We start from the raw sequence: 20378 nt of genomic DNA, 5'->3' as shown, positions 1-20378 counted from the left end.
TCCCCCCTCAGTCCAGTCTCCCCGCTCACTCCATGTCTCCCCGCTCACTCCAGTCTCCCCGCTCACTCCAGTCTCCCCGCTCACTCCAGTCTCCCCGCTCACTCCAGTCTCCCCGCTCACTCCAGTCTCCCCGCTCACTCCAGTCTCCCCGAACACTCCAGTCACCCGCTCACTCCAGTCTCCCCGCTCACTCCAGTCTCCCCGCTCACTCCAGTCTCCCCGCTCACTCCAGTCTCCCCACTCACTCCAGTCTCGCAGCTAACTCCAGACTCCCCGCCCGCTCCAGACTCCCCGCTCGCTCCAGCCTCCCTGAAAACTCCAGTCTCCCCGTTCGCTCCAGTCTCCCCGCTCGATCCTGTCTCCCCGCTCACTCCAGTCTCCCCGTTCACTCCAGTCTCCCCGCTCACTCCAGTCTCCCCTCTCACTTCTGTCTCCCCGCTCACTCCAGTCTCCCCGCTCACTGAAGTCTCCCTGCTCACTCCAGTCTCCCCGCTCACTCCAGTCTCCCCGAATACTCCAGTCTCCCCGAACACTCCAGTCACCCCGCTCACTCCAGTCTCCCCATTCACTCCAGTCTCCCCGCTCACTCCAGTCTCCCCGCTCACTCCAGTCTCCCCGCTCACTCCAGTCTCCCCGCTCACTGCTGTCTCCCCGCTCAGTCCAGTCTCCCCGCTCACTCCAGTCTCCCCGCTCACGCCAGTCTCCCCGCTCACTCCAGTCTCCCCGCTCACTCCAGTCTCCCGCTCACTCCAGTCTCCCCGCTCACTCCAGTCTCCACGCTCACTCCAGTCTCCCTGCTCACTCCAGTCTCCCCGCTCACTCCAGTCTCCCCGCACACTCCAGTCTCCCCGCTCACTCCGTCTGCCCGCTCACTCCAGTCTCCCTGTTCACTCCAGTCTCCCCGCTCACTCCAGTCTCCCCGCTCACTGCTGTCACCCCGCTCACTCCAGTCTCCCCGCTCACTCCACTTTCCCCGCTCGCTCCAGTCTCCCCGCTCTCTCCAGTCTCCCCGCTCACTCCAGTCTCCCCGCTCACTCCAGTCTCCCCGCTCACTCCAGTCTCCCCTCTCACTCCAGTTTCCCCGCTCACTGCAGTCTCCCCGCTCACTCCAGTCTCCCCGCTCACTCCAGTCACCCTGCTCACTCCACTCCCCCGCTCCCTCCAGTCTCGCCGCTCTCTCCAGTCTCCCCGCTCACTCCAGCCTCCCCGCTCCCTCCAGTCTCCCCGCTCACTCCAGTCTCCCCGCTCACTCCAGACTCCCCGCTCACTCCAGTCACCCCGCTCACTCCAGTCTCCCCGCTCACTGCTGTCTCCCCGCTCACTGCTTTCTCCCCGCTCACTCCAGTCTCCACGGTCACTCCAGTCTCCCTGCTCACTCCAGTCTACCCGCTCACTCCAGTCTCCCCGCTCACTCCAGTCTACCGCTCACTCCAGTCTCCCCGCTCACTCCAGACTCCCCGCTCACTCCAGTCTCCCCGCTCACTCCAGTCTCCCCGCTCACTCCAGTCTCCCCGTTCGCTCCAGTCTCCCCGCTCGCTCCAGTCTCCCCGCTCACTCCAGTCTCCACGAACACTCCAGTCTCCCCGCTCGCTCCAGTCTCCCCGCTCTCTCCACACTCCCCGCTCGCTCCAGTCTCCCCGCTCTCTCCAGTCTCCCCGCTCACTCCAGTCTCCCCGCTCACTCCAGTCTCCCCGCTCACTCCAGTCTCCACGAACACTCCAGTCTCCCCGCTCGCTCCAGTCTCCCCGCTCTCTCCACTCTCCCCGCTCGCTCCAGTCTCCCCGCACTCTCCAGTCTCCCCGCTCGCTCCAGTCTCCCCACTCTCTCCAGTCTCCCCGCCCACTCCAGTCTCCCTGTTCACTCCAGTCTCCCCGCTCACTCCAGTCTCCCCGCTCACTGCTGTCACCCCGCTCACTCCAGTCTCCCCGCTCACTCCAGTCTCCCCGCTCACTCCAGTCTCGCCGCTCGCTCCGGTCTCCCCACTCACTCCAGTCTCCCCGCTCACTCCAGTCTGCCCGCTCACTCCAGTCTCCCTGAATACTCCAGTCTCCCCGAACACTCCAGTCTCCCCGCTCACTCCAGTCTCCCCGTTCACTCCAGTCTCCCCGCTCACTCCAGTCTCCCCGCTCACTCCAGTCTCCCCGTTCACTCCAGTCTCCCCGCTCACTCCAGTCTCCCCACTCACTCCAGTCTCCCCACTCACTCCAGTCTCCCCGCTCACTGCTGTCTCCCCACTTACTCCAGACTCCCCGCTCACTCCAGCCTCCCCGCTCACTCCAGTCTCCCCCTTCACTCCAGTCTCCCCACTCACTCCAGTCTCCCCGCTCGCTCCAGTCTCCCCGCTCGCTCCAGTCTCCCCGCTCGCTCCAGTCTCCCCGCTCGCTCCAGTCTCCCCGCTCGCTCCAATCTCCCCGCTCGCTCCAGTCTCCCCGCTCTCTCCAGTCTCCCCGGTCGCTCCAGTTTCCCCGCTCCCTCCAATCTCCCCGCTCACTTCAGCCTCCCCGCTCACTCCAGTCTCCCCGCTCACTGCTGTCTCCCCGCTTACTCCAGTCTCCCCGCTCACTCCATTCTCCCCGCTCACTCCAGTCTCCCCGCTCACTCCAGTCTCCCCGCTCACTCCAGTCTCGCCGCTCACGCCAGTCTCCCCGATCACTCCAGACTCCCCGCCCGCTCCAGACTCCCCGCTCACTCCCGTCTCCCCGCTCACTCCAGTCTCCCCGCTCGCTCCAGTCTCCCCGCTCGCTCCTGTCTCCCCGCTCGCTCCAGTTTCCCCGCTCCCTCCAGTCTCCCCGCTCACTACAATCTCCCCGCTCACTACAGTCTCCCAGCTCACTCCCGTCTCCCCGCTCACTCCAGTCTCCCCGCTCACTCCAGTCTCCCCGCTCACTCCAGTCTCCCCGCTGACTCCAGTCTCCCCGCTCTCTACAGCCTCCCCGCTCACTCCAGTCTCCCCGCTCGCTCCAGTCTCCCCACTCTCTCCACTCTCCCCGCTCGCTCCAGTCTCCCCGCTCTCTCCAGTCTCCCCGCTCACTCCGGTCTCCCCGCTCACTCCAGTCTCCCCTCTCACTTCTGTCTCCCCGCTCACTCCAGTCTCCCCACTCACTCCAGTCTCCCCGCTCACTCCAGTCTCCCCGCTCACTCCAGTCTCCCTGCTCACTCCAGTCTCCCCGCTCACTCCAGTCTCCCCGCCCACTCCAGTCTCCCCGCTCACTCCAGTCTCGCCGCTCACTCCGGTCTCCCCGCTCACTCCAGTATCCCCACTCACTCCAGTCTCGCAGCTAACTCCAGACTCCCCGCCCGCTCCAGACTCCCCGCTCGCTCCAGTCTCCCCGCTCGCTCCAGTCTCCCCGCTCGCTCCAGTCTCCCCGCTCGCTCCAGTCTCCCCGCTCGCTCCAATCTCCCCGCTCGCTCCAGTCTCCCCGCTCTCTCCAGTCTCCCCGGTCGCTCCAGTTTCCCCGCTCCCTCCAATCTCCCCGCTCACTTCAGCCTCCCCGCTCACTCCAGTCTCCCCGCTCACTGCTGTCTCCCCGCTTACTCCAGTCTCCCCGCTCACTCCACTCTCCCCGCTCACTCCAGTCTCCCCGCTCACTCCAGTCTTCCCCGCTCACTCCAGTCTCGCCGCTCACGCCAGTCTCCCCGATCACTCCAGACTCCCCGCCCGCTCCAGACTCCCCGCTCACTCCCGTCTCCCCGCTCACTCCAGTCTCCCCACTCGCTCCAGTCTCCCCGCTCGCTCCTTTCTCCCCGCTCGCTCCAGTTTCCCCGCTCCCTCCAGTCTCCCCGCTCACTACAATCTCCCCGCTCACTACAGTCTCCCAGCTCACTCCCGTCTCCCCGCTCACTCCAGTCTCCCCGCTCACTCCAGTCTCCCCGCTCACTCCAGTCTCCCCGCTGACTCCAGTCTCCCCGCTCTCTCCAGTCTCCCCGCTCACTCCAGTCTCCCCGCTCACTCCAGTCTCCACGAACACTCCAGTCTCCCCGCTCGCTCCAGTCTCCCCACTCTCTCCACTCTCCCCGCTCGCTCCAGTCTCCCCGCTCTCTCCAGTCTCCCCGCTCACGCCAGTCACCCCGCTCACTCCAGTCTCCCCTCTCACTTCTGTCTCCCCGCTCACTCCAGTCTCCCCGCTCACTCCAGTCTCCCCGCTCACTCCAGTCTCCCCGCTCACTCCAGTCTCCCCGCTCACTCCAGTCTCCCCGCTCACTCCAGTCTCCCCGCCCACTCCAGTCTCCCCGCTCACACCAGTCTCGCCGCTCACTCCGGTCTCCCCGCTCACTCCAGTATCCCCGCTCACTCCAGTCTCCCTGAACACTCCAGTCTCCCCGTAAACTCCAGTCTCCCCGCTCACTCCAGTCTCCCCTTTCACTCCATTCTCCCCGCTGACTCCATTCTCCCCGCTCACTCCAGTCTCCCCGTTCACTCCAGTCTCCCCGCTCACTCCAGTCTCCCCACTCACTCCAGTCTCCCCACTCAATCCAGTCTCCCCGCTCACTGCTGTCTCCCCGCTTACTCCAGTCTCCCCGCTCACTCCAGCCTCCCCGCTCACTCCAGTCTCCCCCCTCAGTCCAGTCTCCCCGCTCACTCCAGTCTCCCCGCTCACTCCAGTCTCCCCGCTCACTCCAGTCTCCCCGCTCACTCCAGTCTCCCCGCTCACTCCAGTCTCCCCGCTCACTCCAGTCTCCCCGCTCATTCCAGTCTCCCCGAACACTCCAGTCTCCCCGCTCACTCCAGTCTCCCCGCTCACTCCAGTCTCCCCGCTCACTCCAGTCTCCCCGCTCACTCCAGTCTCCCCACTCACTCCAGTCTCGCAGCTAACTCCAGACTCCCCGCCCGCTCCAGACTCCCCGCTCGCTCCAGCCTCCCTGAAAACACCAGTCTCCCCGCTCGCTCCAGTCTCCCCGCTCGATCCTGTCTCCCCGCTCACTCCAGTCTCCCCGTTCACTCCAGTCTCCCCGCTCACTCCAGTCTCCCCTCCCACTTCTGTCTCCCCGCTCACTCCAGTCTCCCCGCTCACTGAAGTCTCCCTGCTCACTCCAGTCTCCCCGCTCACTCCAGTCTCCCCGAATACTCCAGTCTCCCCGAACACTCCAGTCACCCCGCTCACTCCAGTCTCCCCATTCACTCCAGTCTCCCCGCTCACTCCAGTCTCCCCGCTCACTCCAGTCTCCTCGCTCACTCCAGTCTCCCCGCTCACTGCTGTCTCCCCGCTCAGTCCAGTCTCCCCGCTCACTCCAGTCTCCACGCTCACTCCAGTCTCCCTGCTCACTCCAGTCTCCCCGCTCACTCCAGTCTCCCCGCACACTCCAGTCTCCCCGCTCACTCCGTCTGCCCGCTCACTCCAGTCTCCCTGTTCACTCCAGTCTCCCCGCTCACTCCAGTCTCCCCGCTCACTGCTGTCACCCCGCTCACTCCAGTCTCCCCGCTCACTCCACTCTCCCCGCTCGCTCCAGTCTCCCCGCTCTCTCCAGTCTCCCCGCTCACTCCAGTCTCCCCGCTCACTCCAGTCTCCCCGCTCACTCCAGTCTCCCCGCTCACTCCAGTCTCCACGAACACTCCAGTCTCCCCGCTCACTCCAGTCTCCCCGCTCTCTCCACTCTCCCCGCTCGCTCCAGTCTCCCTGCACTCTCCAGTCTCCCCGCTCGCTCCAGTCTCCCCACTCTCTCCAGTCTCCCCGCTCACTCCAGTCTCCCTGTTCACTCCAGTCTCCCCGCTCACTCCAGTCTCCCCGCTCACTGCTGTCACCCCGCTCACTCCAGTCTCCCCGCTCACTCCAGTCTCCCCGCTCACTCCAGTCTCGCCGCTCACTCCGGTCTCCCCACTCACTCCAGTCTCCCCGCTCACTCCAGTCTCCCCACTCACTCCAGTCTCCCTGAATACCCCAGTCTCGCCGAACACTCCAGTCTCCCCGCTCACTCCAGTCTCCCCGTTCACTCCAGTCTCCCCGCTCTCTCCAGTCTCCCCGCTCACTCCAGTCTCCCCGTTCACTCCAGTCTCCCTGCTCACTCCAGTCTCCCCACTCACTCCAGTCTCCCCACTCCCTCCAGTCTCCCAGCTCACTGCTGTCTCCCCGCTTACTCCAGACTCCCCGCTCACTCCAGCCTCCCCGCTCACTCCAGTCTCCCCCTTCACTCCAGTCTCCCCCCTCGCTCCAGTCTCCCCGCTCGCTCCAGTCTCCCCGCTCGCTCCAGTCTCCCCGCTCGCTCCAATCTCCCCGCTCGCTCCAGTCTCCCCGCTCTCTCCAGTCTCCCCGGTCGCTCCAGTTTCCCCGCTCCCTCCAATCTCCCCGCTCACTTCAGCCTCCCCGCTCACTCCAGTCTCCCCGCTCACTGCTGTCTCCCCGCTTACTCCAGTCTCCCCGCTCACTCCACTCTCCCCGCTCACTCCAGTCTCCCCGCTCACTCCAGTCTCCCCGCTCACTCCAGTCTCGCCGCTCACGCCAGTCTCTCCGATCACTCCAGACTCCCCGCCCGCTCCAGACTCCCCGCTCACTCCCGTCTCCCCGCTCACTCCAGTCTCCCCGCTCGCTCCAGTCTCCCCGCTCGCTCCTGTCTCCCCGCTCGCTCCAGTTTCCCCGCTCCCTCCAGTCTCCCCGCTCACTACAATCTCCCCGCTCACTACAGTCTCCCAGCTCACTCCCGTCTCCCCGCTCACTCCAGTCTCCCCGCTCACTCCAGTCTCCCCGCTCACTCCAGTCTCCCCGCTGACTCCAGTCTCCCCGCTCTCTCCAGTCTCCCCGCTCACTCCAGTCTCCCCGCTCACTCCAGTCTCCACGAACACTCCAGTCTCCCCGCTCGCTCCAGTCTCCCCACTATCTCCACTCTCCCCGCTCGCTCCAGTCTCCCCGCTCTCTCCAGTCTCCCCGCTCACTCCAGTCTCCCGCTCACTCCAGTCTCCCCTCTCACTTCTGTCTCCCCGCTCACTCCAGTCTCCCCGCTCACTCCAGTCTCCCCGCTCACTCCAGTCTCCCCGCTCACTCCAGTCTCCCTGCTCACTCCAGTCACCCCGCTCACTCCAGTCTCCCCGCCCACTCCAGTCTCCCGCTCACTCCAGTCTCGCCGCTCACTCCGGTCTCCCGCTCACTCCAGTATCCCCACTCACTCCAGTCTCGCAGCTAACTCCAGACTCCCCGCCCGCTCCAGACTCCCCGCTCGCTCCAGTCTCCCCGCTTCGCTCCAGTCTCCCCGCTCGCTCCAGTCTCCCCGCTCGCTCCAGTCTCCCCGCTCGCTCCAATCTCCCCGCTCGCTCCAGTCTCCCCGCTCTCTCCAGTCTCCCCGGTCGCTCCAGTTTCCCCGCTCCCTCCAATCTCCCCGCTCACTTCAGCCTCCCGCTCACTCCAGTCTCCCCGCTCACTGCTGTCTCCCCGCTTACTCCAGTCTCCCCGCTCACTCCACTCTCCCCGCTCACTCCAGTCTCCCCGCTCACTCCAGTCTTCCCCGCTCACTCCAGTCTCGCCGCTCACTCCAGTCTCCCCGCTCACTCCAGTCTCCCCGCTCACTCCAGTCTCCCCGCTGACTCCAGTCTCCCCGCTCTCTCCAGTCTCCCCGCTCACTCCAGTCTCCCCGCTCACTCCAGTCTCCACGAACACTCCAGTCTCCCCGCTCGCTCCAGTCTCCCCACTCTCTCCACTCTCCCCGCTCGCTCCAGTCTCCCCGCTCTCTCCAGTCTCCCCGCTCACTCCAGTCACCCCGCTCACTCCAGTCTCCCCTCTCACTTCTGTCTCCCCGCTCACTCCAGTCTCCCCGCTCACTCCAGTCTCCCCGCTCACTCCAGTCTCCCCGCTCACTCCAGTCTCCCCGCTCACTCCAGTCTCCCCGCCCACTCCAGTCTCCCCGCTCACTCCAGTCTCGCCGCTCACTCCGGTCTCCCCGCTCACTCCAGTATCCCCACTCACTCCAGTCTCCCTGAACACTCCAGTCTCCCCGTAAACTCCAGTCTCCCCGCTCACTCCAGTCTCCCCTTTCACTCCATTCTCCCCGCTGACTCCATTCTCCCCGCTCACTCCAGTCTCCCCGTTCACTCCAGTCTCCCCGCTCACTCCAGTCTCCCCACTCACTCCAGTCTCCCCACTCAATCCAGTCTCCCCGCTCACTGCTGTCTCCCCGCTTACTCCAGTCTCCCCGCTCACTCCAGCCTCCCCGCTCACTCCAGTCTCCCCCCTCAGTCCAGTCTCCCCGCTCACTCCAGTCTCCCCGCTCACTCCAGTCTCCCCGCTCACTCCATTCTCCCCGCTCACTCCAGTCTCCCCGCTCACTCCAGTCTCCCCGCTCACTCCAGTCTCCCCGCTCATTCCAGTCTCCCCGAACACTCCAGTCTCCCCGCTCACTCCAGTCTCCCCGCTCACTCCAGTCTCCCCGCTCACTCCAGTCTCCCCGCTCACTCCAGTCTCCCCACTCACTCCAGTCTCGCAGCTAACTCCAGACTCCCCGCCCGCTCCAGACTCCCCGCTCGCTCCAGCCTCCCTGAAAACTCCAGTCTCCCCGCTCGCTCCAGTCTCCCCGCTCGATCCTGTCTCCCCGCTCACTCCAGTCTCCCCATTCACTCCAGTCTCCCCGCTCACTCCAGTCTCCCCTCTCACTTCTGTCTCCCCGCTCACTCCAGTCTCCCCGCTCGCTCCAGTCTCCCCGCTCACTCCAGTCTCCCCGCTCACTCCAGTCTCCCCGCTCACTCCAGTCTCCCCACTCACTCCAGTCTCGCAGCTAACTCCAGACTCCCCGCCCGCTCCAGACTCCCCGCTCGCTCCAGCCTCCCTGAAAACTCCAGTCTCCCCGTTCGCTCCAGTCTCCCCGCTCGATCCTGTCTCCCCGCTCACTCCAGTCTCCCCGTTCACTCCAGTCTCCCCGCTCACTCCAGTCTCCCCTCTCACTTCTGTCTCCCCGCTCACTCCAGTCTCCCCGCTCACTGAAGTCTCCCTGCTCACTCCAGTCTCCCCGCTCACTCCAGTCTCCCCGAATACTCCAGTCTCCCCGAACACTCCAGTCACCCCGCTCACTCCAGTCTCCCCATTCACTCCAGTCTCCCCGCTCACTCCAGTCTCCCCGCTCACTCCAGTCTCCCCGTTCACTCCAGTCTCCCCGCTCACTGCTGTCTCCCCGCTCAGTCCAGTCTCCCCGCTCACTCCAGTCTCCCCGCTCACGCCAGTCTCCCCGCTCACTCCAGTCTCCCCGCTCACTCCAGTCTCCCGCTCACTCCAGTCTCCCCGCTCACTCCAGTCTCCACGCTCACTCCAGTCTCCCTGCTCACTCCAGTCTCCCCGCTCACTCCAGTCTCCCCGCACACTCCAGTCTCCCCGCTCACTCCGTCTGCCCGCTCACTCCAGTCTCCCTGTTCACTCCAGTCTCCCCGCTCACTCCAGTCTCCCCGCTCACTGCTGTCACCCCGCTCACTCCAGTCTCCCCGCTCACTCCACTTTCCCCGCTCGCTCCAGTCTCCCCGCTCTCTCCAGTCTCCCCGCTCACTCCAGTCTCCCCGCTCACTCCAGTCTCCCCGCTCACTCCAGTCTCCCCTCTCACTCCAGTTTCCCCGCTCACTGCAGTCTCCCCGCTCACTCCAGTCTCCCCGCTCACTCCAGTCACCCTGCTCACTCCACTCCCCCGCTCCCTCCAGTCTCGCCGCTCTCTCCAGTCTCCCCGCTCACTCCAGCCTCCCCGCTCCCTCCAGTCTCCCCGCTCACTCCAGTCTCCCCGCTCACTCCAGACTCCCCGCTCACTCCAGTCACCCCGCTCACTCCAGTCTCCCCGCTCACTGCTGTCTCCCCGCTCACTGCTTTCTCCCCGCTCACTCCAGTCTCCACGGTCACTCCAGTCTCCCTGCTCACTCCAGTCTACCCGCTCACTCCAGTCTCCCCGCTCACTCCAGTCTACCGCTCACTCCAGTCTCCCCGCTCACTCCAGACTCCCCGCTCACTCCAGTCTCCCCGCTCACTCCAGTCTCCCCGCTCACTCCAGTCTCCCCGTTCGCTCCAGTCTCCCCGCTCGCTCCAGTCTCCCCGCTCACTCCAGTCTCCACGAACACTCCAGTCTCCCCGCTCGCTCCAGTCTCCCCGCTCTCTCCACACTCCCCGCTCGCTCCAGTCTCCCCGCTCTCTCCAGTCTCCCCGCTCACTCCAGTCTCCCCGCTCACTCCAGTCTCCCCGCTCACTCCAGTCTCCACGAACACTCCAGTCTCCCCGCTCGCTCCAGTCTCCCCGCTCTCTCCACTCTCCCCGCTCGCTCCAGTCTCCCCGCACTCTCCAGTCTCCCCGCTCGCTCCAGTCTCCCCACTCTCTCCAGTCTCCCCGCTCACTCCAGTCTCCCTGTTCACTCCAGTCTCCCCGCTCACTCCAGTCTCCCCGCTCACTGCTGTCACCCCGCTCACTCCAGTCTCCCCGCTCACTCCAGTCTCCCCGCTCACTCCAGTCTCGCCGCTCGCTCCGGTCTCCCCACTCACTCCAGTCTCCCCGCTCACTCCAGTCTGCCCGCTCACTCCAGTCTCCCTGAATACTCCAGTCTCCCCGAACACTCCAGTCTCCCCGCTCACTCCAGTCTCCCCGTTCACTCCAGTCTCCCCGCTCACTCCAGTCTCCCCGCTCACTCCAGTCTCCCCGTTCACTCCAGTCTCCCCGCTCACTCCAGTCTCCCCACTCACTCCAGTCTCCCCACTCACTCCAGTCTCCCCGCTCACTGCTGTCTCCCCGCTTACTCCAGACTCCCCGCTCACTCCAGCCTCCCCGCTCACTCCAGTCTCCCCCTTCACTCCAGTCTCCCCACTCACTCCAGTCTCCCCGCTCGCTCCAGTCTCCCCGCTCGCTCCAGTCTCCCCGCTCGCTCCAGTCTCCCCGCTCGCTCCAGTCTCCCCGCTCGCTCCAATCTCCCCGCTCGCTCCAGTCTCCCCGCTCTCTCCAGTCTCCCCGGTCGCTCCAGTTTCCCCGCTCCCTCCAATCTCCCCGCTCACTTCAGCCTCCCCGCTCACTCCAGTCTCCCCGCTCACTGCTGTCTCCCCGCTTACTCCAGTCTCCCCGCTCACTCCATTCTCCCCGCTCACTCCAGTCTCCCCGCTCACTCCAGTCTCCCCGCTCACTCCAGTCTCGCCGCTCACGCCAGTCTCCCCGATCACTCCAGACTCCCCGCCCGCTCCAGACTCCCCGCTCACTCCCGTCTCCCCGCTCACTCCAGTCTCCCCGCTCGCTCCAGTCTCCCCGCTCGCTCCTGTCTCCCCGCTCGCTCCAGTTTCCCCGCTCCCTCCAGTCTCCCCGCTCACTACAATCTCCCCGCTCACTACAGTCTCCCAGCTCACTCCCGTCTCCCCGCTCACTCCAGTCTCCCCGCTCACTCCAGTCTCCCCGCTCACTCCAGTCTCCCCGCTGACTCCAGTCTCCCCGCTCTCTACAGCCTCCCCGCTCACTCCAGTCTCCCCGCTCGCTCCAGTCTCCCCACTCTCTCCACTCTCCCCGCTCGCTCCAGTCTCCCCGCTCTCTCCAGTCTCCCCGCTCACTCCGGTCTCCCCGCTCACTCCAGTCTCCCCTCTCACTTCTGTCTCCCCGCTCACTCCAGTCTCCCCACTCACTCCAGTCTCCCCGCTCACTCCAGTCTCCCCGCTCACTCCAGTCTCCCTGCTCACTCCAGTCTCCCCGCTCACTCCAGTCTCCCCGCCCACTCCAGTCTCCCCGCTCACTCCAGTCTCGCCGCTCACATCCGGTCTCCCCGCTCACTCCAGTATCCCCACTCACTCCAGTCTCGCAGCTAACTCCAGACTCCCCGCCCGCTCCAGACTCCCCGCTCGCTCCAGTCTCCCCGCTCGCTCCAGTCTCCCCGCTCGCTCCAGTCTCCCCGCTCGCTCCAGTCTCCCCGCTCGCTCCAATCTCCCCGCTCGCTCCAGTCTCCCCGCTCTCTCCAGTCTCCCCGGTCGCTCCAGTTTCCCCGCTCCCTCCAATCTCCCCGCTCACTTCAGCCTCCCCGCTCACTCCAGTCTCCCCGCTCACTGCTGTCTCCCCGCTTACTCCAGTCTCCCCGCTCACTCCACTCTCCCCGCTCACTCCAGTCTCCCCGCTCACTCCAGTCTTCCCCGCTCACTCCAGTCTCGCCGCTCACGCCAGTCTCCCCGATCACTCCAGACTCCCCGCCCGCTCCAGACTCCCCGCTCACTCCCGTCTCCCCGCTCACTCCAGTCTCCCCACTCGCTCCAGTCTCCCCGCTCGCTCCTTTCTCCCCGCTCGCTCCAGTTTCCCCGCTCCCTCCAGTCTCCCCGCTCACTACAATCTCCCCGCTCACTACAGTCTCCCAGCTCACTCCCGTCTCCCCGCTCACTCCAGTCTCCCCGCTCACTCCAGTCTCCCCGCTCACTCCAGTCTCCCCGCTGACTCCAGTCTCCCCTCTCTCTCCAGTCTCCCCGCTCACTCCAGTCTCCCCGCTCACTCCAGTCTCCACGAACACTCCAGTCTCCCCGCTCGCTCCAGTCTCCCCACTCTCTCCACTCTCCCCGCTCGCTCCAGTCTCCCCGCTCTCTCCAGTCTCCCCGCTCACTCCAGTCACCCCGCTCACTCCAGTCTCCCCTCTCACTTCTGTCTCCCCGCTCACTCCAGTCTCCCCGCTCACTCCAGTCTCCCCGCTCACTCCAGTCTCCCCGCTCACTCCAGTCTCCCCGCTCACTCCAGTCTCCCCGCTCACTCCAGTCTCCCCGCCCACTCCAGTCTCCCCGCTCACACCAGTCTCGCCGCTCACTCCGGTCTCCCCGCTCACTCCAGTATCCCCGCTCACTCCAGTCTCCCTGAACACTCCAGTCTCCCCGTAAACTCCAGTCTCCCCGCTCACTCCAGTCTCCCCTTTCACTCCATTCTCCCCGCTGACTCCATTCTCCCCGCTCACTCCAGTCTCCCCGTTCACTCCAGTCTCCCCGCTCACTCCAGTCTCCCCACTCACTCCAGTCTCCCCACTCAATCCAGTCTCCCCGCTCACTGCTGTCTCCCCGCTTACTCCAGTCTCCCCGCTCACTCCAGCCTCCCCGCTCACTCCAGTCTCCCCCCTCAGTCCAGTCTCCCCGCTCACTCCAGTCTCCCCGCTCACTCCAGTCTCCCCGCTCACTCCAGTCTCCCCGCTCACTCCAGTCTCCCCGCTCACTCCAGTCTCCCCGCTCACTCCAGTCTCCCCGCTCATTCCAGTCTCCCCGAACACTCCAGTCTCCCCGCTCACTCCAGTCTCCCCGCTCACTCCAGTCTCCCCGCTCACTCCAGTCTCCCCGCTCACTCCAGTCTCCCCACTCACTCCAGTCTCGCAGCTAACTCCAGACTCCCCGCCCGCTCCAGACTCCCCGCTCGCTCCAGCCTCCCTGAAAACTCCAGTCTCCCCGCTCGCTCCAGTCTCCCCGCTCGATCCTGTCTCCCCGCTCACTCCAGTCTCCCCGTTCACTCCAGTCTCCCCGCTCACTCCAGTCTCCCCTCCCACTTCTGTCTCCCCGCTCACTCCAGTCTCCCCGAATACTCCAGTCTCCCCGAACACTCCAGTCACCCCGCTCACTCCAGTCTCCCCATTCACTCCAGTCTCCCCGCTCACTCCAGTCTCCCCGCTCACTCCAGTCTCCCCGCTCACTCCAGTCTCCCCGCTCACTGCTGTCTCCCCGCTCAGTCCAGTCTCCCCGCTCACTCCAGTCTCCCCGCTCACGCCAGTCTCCCCGCTCACTCCAGTCTCCCCGCTCACTCCAGTCTCCCGCTCACTCCAGTCTCCCCGCTCACTCCAGTCTCCACGCTCACTCCAGTCTCCCTGCTCACTCCAGTCTCCCCGCTCACTCCAGTCTCCCCGCACACTCCAGTCTCCCCGCTCACTCCGTCTGCCCGCTCACTCCAGTCTCCCTGTTCACTCCAGTCTCCCCGCTCACTCCAGTCTCCCCGCTCACTGCTGTCACCCCGCTCACTCCAGTCTCCCCGCTCACTCCACTTTCCCCGCTCGCTCCAGTCTCCCCGCTCTCTCCAGTCTCCCCGCTCACTCCAGTCTCCCCGCTCACTCCAGTCTCCCCGCTCACTCCAGTCTCCCCTCTCACTCCAGTTTCCCCGCTCACTGCAGTCTCCCCGCTCACTCCAGTCTCCCCGCTCACTCCAGTCACCCTGCTCACTCCACTCCCCCGCTCCCTCCAGTCTCGCCGCTCTCTCCAGTCTCCCCGCTCACTCCAGCCTCCCCGCTCCCTCCAGTCTCCCCGCTCACTCCAGTCTCCCCGCTCACTCCAGACTCCCCGCTCACTCCAGTCACCCCGCTCACTCCAGTCTCCCCGCTCACTGCTGTCTCCCCGCTCACTGCTTTCTCCCCGCTCACTCCAGTCTCCACGGTCACTCCAGTCTCCCTGCTCACTCCAGTCTACCCGCTCACTCCAGTCTCCCCGCTCACTCCAGTCTACCGCTCACTCCAGTCTCCCCGCTCACTCCAGACTCCCCGCTCACTCCAGTCTCCCCGCTCACTCCAGTCTCCCCGCTCACTCCAGTCTCCCCGTTCGCTCCAGTCTCCCCGCTCGCTCCAGTCTCCCCGCTCACTCCAGTCTCCACGAACACTCCAGTCTCCCCGCTCGCTCCAGTCTCCCCGCTCTCTCCACACTCCCCGCTCGCTCCAGTCTCCCCGCTCTCTCCAGTCTCCCCGCTCACTCCAGTCTCCCCGCTCACTCCAGTCTCCCCGCTCACTCCAGTCTCCACGAACACTCCAGTCTCCCCGCTCGCTCCAGTCTCCCCGCTCTCTCCACTCTCCCCGCTCGCTCCAGTCTCCCCGCACTCTCCAGTCTCCCCGCTCGCTCCAGTCTCCCCACTCTCTCCAGTCTCCCCGCTCACTCCAGTCTCCCTGTTCACTCCAGTCTCCCCGCTCACTCCAGTCTCCCCGCTCACTGCTGTCACCCCGCTCACTCCAGTCTCCCCGCTCACTCCAGTCTCCCCGCTCACTCCAGTCTCGCCGCTCGCTCCGGTCTCCCCACTCACTCCAGTCTCCCCGCTCACTCCAGTCTGCCCGCTCACTCCAGTCTCCCTGAATACTCCAGTCTCCCCGAACACTCCAGTCTCCCCGCTCACTCCAGTCTCCCCGTTCACTCCAGTCTCCCCGCTCACTCCAGTCTCCCCGCTCACTCCAGTCTCCCCGTTCACTCCAGTCTCCCCGCTCACTCCAGTCTCCCCACTCACTCCAGTCTCCCCACTCACTCCAGTCTCCCCGCTCACTGCTGTCTCCCCGCTTACTCCAGACTCCCCGCTCACTCCAGCCTCCCCGCTCACTCCAGTCTCCCCCTTCACTCCAGTCTCCCCACTCACTCCAGTCTCCCCGCTCGCTCCAGTCTCCCCGCTCGCTCCAGTCTCCCCGCTCGCTCCAGTCTCCCCGCTCGCTCCAGTCTCCCCGCTCGCTCCAATCTCCCCGCTCGCTCCAGTCTCCCCGCTCTCTCCAGTCTCCCCGGTCGCTCCAGTTTCCCCGCTCCCTCCAATCTCCCCGCTCACTTCAGCCTCCCCGCTCACTCCAGTCTCCCCGCTCACTGCTGTCTCCCCGCTTACTCCAGTCTCCCCGCTCACTCCATTCTCCCCGCTCACTCCAGTCTCCCCGCTCACTCCAGTCTCCCCGCTCACTCCAGTCTCGCCGCTCACGCCAGTCTCCCCGATCACTCCAGACTCCCCGCCCGCTCCAGACTCCCCGCTCACTCCCGTCTCCCCGCTCACTCCAGTCTCCCCGCTCGCTCCAGTCTCCCCGCTCGCTCCTGTCTCCCCGCTCGCTCCAGTTTCCCCGCTCCCTCCAGTCTCCCCGCTCACTACAATCTCCCCGCTCACTACAGTCTCCCAGCTCACTCCCGTCTCCCCGCTCACTCCAGTCTCCCCGCTCACTCCAGTCTCCCCGCTCACTCCAGTCTCCCCGCTGACTCCAGTCTCCCCGCTCTCTACAGCCTCCCCGCTCACTCCAGTCTCCCCGCTCGCTCCAGTCTCCCCACTCTCTCCACTCTCCCCGCTCGCTCCAGTCTCCCCGCTCTCTCCAGTCTCCCCGCTCACTCCGGTCTCCCCGCTCACTCCAGTCTCCCCTCTCACTTCTGTCTCCCCGCTCACTCCAGTCTCCCCACTCACTCCAGTCTCCCCGCTCACTCCAGTCTCCCCGCTCACTCCAGTCTCCCTGCTCACTCCAGTCTCCCCGCTCACTCCAGTCTCCCCGCCCACTCCAGTCTCCCCGCTCACTCCAGTCTCGCCGCTCACTCCGGTCTCCCCGCTCACTCCAGTATCCCCACTCACTCCAGTCTCGCAGCTAACTCCAGACTCCCCGCCCGCTCCAGACTCCCCGCTCGCTCCAGTCTCCCCGCTCGCTCCAGTCTCCCCGCTCGCTCCAGTCTCCCCGCTCGCTCCAGTCTCCCCGCTCGCTCCAATCTCCCCGCTCGCTCCACTCTCCCCGCTCTCTCCAGTCTCCCCGGTCGCTCCAGTTTCCCCGCTCCCTCCAATCTCCCCGCTCACTTCAGCCTCCCCGCTCACTCCAGTCTCCCCGCTCACTGCTGTCTCCCCGCTTACTCCAGTCTCCCCGCTCACTCCACTCTCCCCGCTCACTCCAGTCTCCCCGCTCACTCCAGTCTTCCCCGCTCACTCCAGTCTCGCCGCTCACGCCAGTCTCCCCGATCACTCCAGACTCCCCGCCCGCTCCAGACTCCCCGCTCACTCCCGTCTCCCCGCTCACTCCAGTCTCCCCACTCGCTCCAGTCTCCCCGCTCGCTCCTTTCTCCCCGCTCGCTCCAGTTTCCCCGCTCCCTCCAGTCTCCCCGCTCACTACAATCTCCCCGCTCACTACAGTCTCCCAGCTCACTCCCGTCTCCCCGCTCACTCCAGTCTCCCCGCTCACTCCAGTCTCCCCGCTCACTCCAGTCTCCCCGCTGACTCCAGTCTCCCCGCTCTCTCCAGTCTCCCCGCTCACTCCAGTCTCCCCGCTCACTCCAGTCTCCACGAACACTCCAGTCTCCCCGCTCGCTCCAGTCTCCCCACTCTCTCCACTCTCCCCGCTCGCTCCAGTCTCCCCGCTCTCTCCAGTCTCCCCGCTCACTCCAGTCACCCCGCTCACTCCAGTCTCCCCTCTCACTTCTGTCTCCCCGCTCACTCCAGTCTCCCCGCTCACTCCAGTCTCCCCGCTCACTCCAGTCTCCCCGCTCACTCCAGTCTCCCCGCTCACTCCAGTCTCCCCGCTCACTCCAGTCTCCCCGCCCACTCCAGTCTCCCCGCTCACACCAGTCTCGCCGCTCACTCCGGTCTCCCCGCTCACTCCAGTATCCCCGCTCACTCCAGTCTCCCTGAACACTCCAGTCTCCCCGTAAACTCCAGTCTCCCCGCTCACTCCAGTCTCCCCTTTCACTCCATTCTCCCCGCTGACTCCATTCTCCCCGCTCACTCCAGTCTCCCCGTTCACTCCAGTCTCCCCGCTCACTCCAGTCTCCCCACTCACTCCAGTCTCCCCACTCAATCCAGTCTCCCCGCTCACTGCTGTCTCCCCGCTTACTCCAGTCTCCCCGCTCACTCCAGCCTCCCCGCTCACTCCAGTCTCCCCCCTCAGTCCAGTCTCCCCGCTCACTCCAGTCTCCCCGCTCACTCCAGTCTCCCCGCTCACTCCAGTCTCCCCGCTCACTCCAGTCTCCCCGCTCATTCCAGTCTCCCCGAACACTCCAGTCTCCCCGCTCACTCCAGTCTCCCCGCTCACTCCAGTCTCCCCGCTCACTCCAGTCTCCCCGCTCACTCCAGTCTCCCCACTCACTCCAGTCTCGCAGCTAACTCCAGACTCCCCGCCCGCTCCAGACTCCCCGCTCGCTCCAGCCTCCCTGAAAACTCCAGTCTCCCCGCTCGCTCCAGTCTCCCCGCTCGATCCTGTCTCCCCGCTCACTCCAGTCTCCCCGTTCACTCCAGTCTCCCCGCTCACTCCAGTCTCCCCTCCCACTTCTGTCTCCCCGCTCACTCCAGTCTCCCCGCTCACTGAAGTCTCCCTGCTCACTCCAGTCTCCCCGCTCACTCCAGTCTCCCCGAATACTCCAGTCTCCCCGAACACTCCAGTCACCCCGCTCACTCCAGTCTCCCCATTCACTCCAGTCTCCCCGCTCACTCCAGTCTCCCCGCTCACTCCAGTCTCCTCGCTCACTCCAGTCTCCCCGCTCACTGCTGTCTCCCCGCTCAGTCCAGTCTCCCCGCTCACTCCAGTCTCCACGCTCACTCCAGTCTCCCTGCTCACTCCAGTCTCCCCGCTCACTCCAGTCTCCCCGCACACTCCAGTCTCCCCGCTCACTCCGTCTGCCCGCTCACTCCAGTCTCCCTGTTCACTCCAGTCTCCCCGCTCACTCCAGTCTCCCCGCTCACTGCTGTCACCCCGCTCACTCCAGTCTCCCCGCTCACTCCACTCTCCCCGCTCGCTCCAGTCTCCCCGCTCTCTCCAGTCTCCCCGCTCACTCCAGTCTCCCCGCTCACTCCAGTCTCCCCGCTCACTCCAGTCTCCCCGCTCACTCCAGTCTCCACGAACACTCCAGTCTCCCCGCTCACTCCAGTCTCCCCGCTCTCTCCACTCTCCCCGCTCGCTCCAGTCTCCCTGCACTCTCCAGTCTCCCCGCTCGCTCCAGTCTCCCCACTCTCTCCAGTCTCCCCGCTCACTCCAGTCTCCCTGTTCATTCCAGTCTCCCCGCTCACTCCAGTCTCCCCGCTCACTGCTGTCACCCCGCTCACTCCAGTCTCCCCGCTCACTCCAGTCTCCCCGCTCACTCCAGTCTCGCCGCTCACTCCGGTCTCCCCACTCACTCCAGTCTCCCCGCTCACTCCAGTCTCCCCACTCACTCCAGTCTCCCTGAATACCCCAGTCTCGCCGAACACTCCAGTCTCCCCGCTCACTCCAGTCTCCCCGTTCACTCCAGTCTCCCCGCTCTCTCCAGTCTCCCCGCTCACTCCAGTCTCCCCGTTCACTCCAGTCTCCCTGCTCACTCCAGTCTCCCCACTCACTCCAGTCTCCCCACTCCCTCCAGTCTCCCAGCTCACTGCTGTCTCCCCGCTTACTCCAGACTCCCCGCTCACTCCAGCCTCCCCGCTCACTCCAGTCTCCCCCTTCACTCCAGTCTCCCCCCTCGCTCCAGTCTCCCCGCTCGCTCCAGTCTCCCCGCTCGCTCCAGTCTCCCCGCTCGCTCCAATCTCCCCGCTCGCTCCAGTCTCCCCGCTCTCTCCAGTCTCCCCGGTCGCTCCAGTTTCCCCGCTCCCTCCAATCTCCCCGCTCACTTCAGCCTCCCCGCTCACTCCAGTCTCCCCGCTCACTGCTGTCTCCCCGCTTACTCCAGTCTCCCCGCTCACTCCACTCTCCCCGCTCACTCCAGTCTCCCCGCTCACTCCAGTCTCCCCGCTCACTCCAGTCTCGCCGCTCACGCCAGTCTCTCCGATCACTCCAGACTCCCCGCCCGCTCCAGACTCCCCGCTCACTCCCGTCTCCCCGCTCACTCCAGTCTCCCCGCTCGCTCCAGTCTCCCCGCTCGCTCCTGTCTCCCCGCTCGCTCCAGTTTCCCCGCTCCCTCCAGTCTCCCCGCTCACTACAATCTCCCCGCTCACTACAGTCTCCCAGCTCACTCCCGTCTCCCCGCTCACTCCAGTCTCCCCGCTCACTCCAGTCTCCCCGCTCACTCCAGTCTCCCCGCTGACTCCAGTCTCCCCGCTCTCTCCAGTCTCCCCGCTCACTCCAGTCTCCCCGCTCACTCCAGTCTCCACGAACACTCCAGTCTCCCCGCTCGCTCCAGTCTCCCCACTATCTCCACTCTCCCCGCTCGCTCCAGTCTCCCCGCTCTCTCCAGTCTCCCCGCTCACTCCAGTCTCCCCGCTCACTCCAGTCTCCCCTCTCACTTCTGTCTCCCCGCTCACTCCAGTCTCCCCGCTCACTCCAGTCTCCCCGCTCACTCCAGTCTCCCCGCTCACTCCAGTCTCCCTGCTCACTCCAGTCACCCCGCTCACTCCAGTCTCCCCGCCCACTCCAGTCTCCCCGCTCACTCCAGTCTCGCCGCTCACTCCGGTCTCCCCGCTCACTCCAGTATCCCCACTCACTCCAGTCTCGCAGCTAACTCCAGACTCCCCGCCCGCTCCAGACTCCCCGCTCGCTCCAGTCTCCCCGCTCGCTCCAGTCTCCCCGCTCGCTCCAGTCTCCCCGCTCGCTCCAGTCTCCCCGCTCGCTCCAATCTCCCCGCTCGCTCCAGTCTCCCCGCTCTCTCCAGTCTCCCCGGTCGCTCCAGTTTCCCCGCTCCCTCCAATCTCCCCGCTCACTTCAGCCTCCCCGCTCACTCCAGTCTCCCCGCTCACTGCTGTCTCCCCGCTTACTCCAGTCTCCCCGCTCACTCCACTCTCCCCGCTCACTCCAGTCTCCCCGCTCACTCCAGTCTTCCCCGCTCACTCCAGTCTCGCCGCTCACGCCAGTCTCCCCGATCACTC

This window comes from Somniosus microcephalus, chromosome 32 (genome assembly GCF_052327205.1).
Source record: "Somniosus microcephalus isolate GS21.2 chromosome 32, FLI_Smic_1.0, whole genome shotgun sequence".
NCBI classification, from domain to species: domain Eukaryota; kingdom Metazoa; phylum Chordata; class Chondrichthyes; order Squaliformes; family Somniosidae; genus Somniosus; species Somniosus microcephalus.
The sequence above is the reverse complement of the archived record's forward strand: the minus strand, read 5'-3'. Positions refer to the sequence as shown.